Genomic DNA, 5,111 nt, shown 5'->3' with positions numbered 1-5,111 from the left:
TATATATATATATATATATAGATAGATAGATAGATAGATAGATAGATAGATAGATAGATAGATAGATAGATAGATAGATAGGGTGATAAATTGAATATTAATTCAATTTAAAACCAAGTGGCCTAGCATATAAAAAGATCTGAGAATTCAGAACAAATTGGATTACACGTGCATAAGGGATGACCGCTAGGTGGACATCCTATATGCTAGAAAGAGGTCATCAACGACCCAAACATATATATATATATCTATATCTTTCGATTAATTCTCGAACCATAGATCTTTCGATTAATTCTCGAACCTCTGGACAAGGAGGACTAGCCCAATGCAATGACAACGAATGTTTTAACGAAATACAATAAATACAATGAATTTATATCTTATAAATTCCCAAATATTCATTATTTACCTTTAGTCAAGAATGACAACAATACCATGAGTAATAGTAAACAGGAAAACATTTCCTGAGCCTTTGGGTAAAACATAAAAGTCCCCTTTGACTGAAACGCAAGTATTCATTGTGGCTATTTTACTGTATTTGTACTTTGGAAGAGAGGTTAATTTAGATTGCTTAATGTTTTTGAAGGAAAACATAATAAATTTCTCATTTTATCATGGGCATACATTAAAGTGATATGGCTCCTTATTTCCTCATATGGCAGAAGTGTAAGACGCACTATTCTTAATGTATGAAACTATTATCCTGTATCTAATGTGGCCGTATTTTTCACATGGAGATGTCGTTGGCCAAGGAACCGAATTAACATAATCCTCCTCGGCACAACAACTATTATTGAAAATTTAAAAAAATATCTAAATATAATGTATAAAATATCATAAACTATTAACGTAACCTTACCTCGGTAGTTACTTGGTGAGGTCATATCTTTCCATTATGCCCCCTTCCTCAGCGTACATAACCAATACCTGATCTGTGTAGTACATTATGTAATAAATCTGTTACCTTTAAGAAGCATTTTGTTGTTACCTAAATAAAATTTCTCATAAAACGATGAAACGATTCTTAAACTTTCATCCGCCTATCAGTTATTTGCAACAAATTCATAGCTGCTGCGTATCAGCCTGGTACTAATCACGTCTATACAAAATGCCATAACTAGAAATCCGAATTATACATTCTGTATGGTAATTCTCTCGAACAGAATATAAGCAACAATATAGTTGAGCTGAAAGAAGATAAAGTTGAAATACGGTGCACGTGTAAAGTAGATTATTTATGATAAAACTTATGGTTTTATACTTTATTCCAGTATACTGTCACGACACTGTACTTACATGCACAGAATTATACATTTTTTCGTAACAAAACCACTTGAAAATAGCCTTCAATAATTGATTCCTATTTCTTTCTACAAAATACACAACGTCAAATACAGTATGTACACCATAGATAAACACGTGAATTACATTCATTTTAGGTATTGCACGTTGTTATACCTACATAAGAATAGATACATTGTGTTTTGTATGGGTATTGACTGGTTACTAAATCTTCATTTATTAAAGCGTTGTCTACAGTTGTCGAGTCATTCTAGTAATTTGTAAGTTGTGTTTCACTTGGTAATATTGCTATTGTACCCAATGTATAATTTGTTTTCTAATCAACTCAAGCATTATAATTGCACGTTGTTGTTTTCCGTTGGTTAATCCCTTGTTGATTCTAGCTCTGGTTACCGCCTTCTAATGACCACCTTTTTTGCGAAAAATTGCTTACTTGTATGTCCCCAATTCATTATCAATTGTCTCTTTGATCGCCAATCCAAGAAATTTGTTATGTTACATTGTATTCTTACTTTGCGAAAGATGTTTACTTGGTTATAGCTCTTCTATAGCCGGTTCAGTAGTTTTAATTATCAGCTTGTGGAGTCTACCTAGAGTAAATAATCGGAGAACGGTGGGCAATAATACGAATGTAGTAATATATGCGGATTTTGGTCGCTTATACTAATTAATTCTTTGGAAACTTCAGTTTTAAATCGGTCTTCAATGAAAAAATTTCCAGCACTATGCACCAAGACCTACCAACACCTTCGTATCAGTCATATATAACTGGCGTGTAATGCACCTGGAAAACAAAAATGTTTTCCCAGAAGAACAAAAGGCTGGCTAGAGAAGGGTGTATGACTGCAAAGAGCAACTTCTGGCGAATCGAGCCATTATAGAGGATTGTAAGAAGCGAAAGGCAAACCTCAACATGACTTAGATTGCTTACCACAAAACATTAGACGGTGTTCCACATTCATGGCTACTGGAATTTCTCCACATACCTAAGGTAGCTTCAACACTACTAAAATATCAACATGCAATGGTTAACTAGAAATATAAGTATATCACGCAAAAATGAATCACAAGCCATTAAAAGCTGCACTGTACCCATAAGAAGAGGGATTTTCCAAGGAGACGCGCTGTCACTCCTGCTTTTCTGCCTTGGTCAGATTTCACTAACAAACTTGTTAAATGAAACAACCCTGGATTGCAGATACTATGGACAAACGATAAACGATAACCCTATAGGATGATGATGAAAACATTTTCACTAAAAATACCAGGGAACAGAAACATTTTCTGAAAATTGTCCATAATCTCACCAAGGATATTAAGTTGAGGATGGGGCTGGACAAATTTGCCAACGTGACACTAAGAAGAGGCAAATTAATCAGCACTGAAAACACTGTTACCGACATAGACACAGAAATCAGATTTTAGAACACAGTTCTTCATACAATTATCAAGGAATAGACAAGATAGCTAAAATACAACACACAGAAATGAAAGCCAACATTAGGAGAGAATATTACAGAAATGTTAGACTAATATTAAACATTGAACTCAACCCTAAAGATTAGATAATAGGAATAAACACACTTGCCATGCCAGTGATAAATTACAGCTTCAAAATAATAAACTAGAAGATCAGCGAGTTGAGAAACTTAGATAGAAAACCAAGAAAACTATTAACGGCAAACCGAAGATAGCACCCCAAAGCAGAGACAGACAAAATATCTCTACCCCAGAAGGAGGTCGCAGCTTGGTACAGATAGAAAATTATTATAAAATAATAGCTAGACTGGAAAAGTACTTAGAAACACAAGGTGGTAGATTAATACATGAGATAACGGAACACAGAAAAAGAAAACTCTTTCTCTATAGACGAGAAGGTGATGCCATACAAAACAGTGGAAAATTACACTGATACACTGATCTGAGATGACAACAGCAGAAATGATCAAAGAGACAAAAAACAACATGAAAACAGAAGAAGAAAATATACTAATGAAGAAATGGAGAGAAAATTCATTCCATGATCAATACCCTGCAAGGCTTGACAGGGAAGAAGTGAACATAAATAAAAGCCATCAATGGTTCAAAAGCTCTGGACTAAGAGCAGAAACAGAAATACTGATTCTAGCTGCACAAGACTAATGCTTGACCACAAACAACTATAAATGGAAAATAATAAAAGCAGGCTCTAGCACCAAATGCAAAATGTGCAACCAGCGCAATGAGACAATTGACCACATCATCTCTGGCAGCCCAGCTTTTGCCAAATCTGGATATTTATACAGACATGACCGTGTAGGTACTAACATCCACTGGACAATATGCCAACACTACAACGTAAAAGCTAACGAGAAATGGTATAAACAAGAGTCAAACAGGGTACATAGCACAGTCATCTGGGATTTGTTTGTTCAAACTGACCAAAAATAAAAGCTATTCTTCCATACATAACTATCAAGGATCGGGAAAGAAATACGATAGATATTGCAATGACTTCTTATCAAAATAGTGCCCAATAAGAGGTAGAAATATTGTCAAAGTACCAAGACTTCAAATTTGAAGCATTCAAGATATGGGGTATGAAGGTAAAAACAATACCAGTAGTATCTGAAGTATTGGATATGATAAAAACATATCACCAAAAACGTAGAAGATATACCCGGACACTTAACACTACACACTATCCAATAAATAGCCCTGCTATGAACAATTCACGTCCTACGCATGACACTATCAATTCAATAACATAACCCAAACAAAACAATCCACGAACACAAGACACTCTATAGAGTAAATATTCAATAAAATAAACAGCTACCACAGGCCGAATACCCAACAGAACACAACCTGCATTACACACAGAACACGCAATACAAACGCTAATGCAACAAAAGACTGCAATACAATACCGGGAACAGTTTACACTCCTCCGACAACAATTAATAACACATAATGGTGCTACACGGGGGAGTAGCAGTTGATGCAGTAGATATTTGCCTAAATATACCAAACGTTCAATAATAATAACAACAACAACAACAACAATAATAATAATAATAATAATAATAATAATAATAATAATAATAATAATAATAATAATAATAATAATAATAATAATAATATTAATAATAATGATAATAATTATAGTCTGTATTGTCCACCAAGGCCGAACATAAAACATAAAGAACAATACACAGACGAGGGACACTGAGGTTAAACGTGTAAACAGCAAACAAACACAAAGATTAACAAAAAGATTAAATCAACAATATGCATCACCAAATAGGGAGTGGAATTCCACCGTAAGGACCCCTTAAAGTCTCCTCAGGAAGGCATCCTCTCCCCTCTCTTTCATCCGGCCTACAGGTGCACATTTGGATAATCTTTTTGATGTTGCTTGATCGAATAACTTATTCTTGTATTAGCATTCTCGGATTTATAATTTTGAAATACTGTACTGACGAAGGAAAAAAAGTTCAGGTAATATAATTTAAACCTCTTTAATCCTGAAACGCGTATGCAGTTAATCAAAGCCGGTGAATTCGTTACTTTTTTCTTTTTTGTCTTTGTAGTTGCGAGTATTTGTCCGTCTGGGAGTTATATTTTGGTAGAGAAAAAGTAGTTTTGACTGCTATTTCTAATTTTCGGTGTGTGATGAAGCAATTCTTGCTGAACCCTAATTTTAATAATGTTTATATAACTTTACCGATAATGGATTTTTAACACACCGAACTACTTGGTAAAATTACTAATTATTAATTATTAAGTTTTACCCTATTTCTGTAAGAATATGAATATATATATATATA

This window comes from Octopus bimaculoides, chromosome 9, assembly GCF_001194135.2.
Source record: "Octopus bimaculoides isolate UCB-OBI-ISO-001 chromosome 9, ASM119413v2, whole genome shotgun sequence".
Taxonomy (NCBI): domain Eukaryota; kingdom Metazoa; phylum Mollusca; class Cephalopoda; order Octopoda; family Octopodidae; genus Octopus; species Octopus bimaculoides.
The sequence above is the reverse complement of the archived record's forward strand: the minus strand, read 5'-3'. Positions refer to the sequence as shown.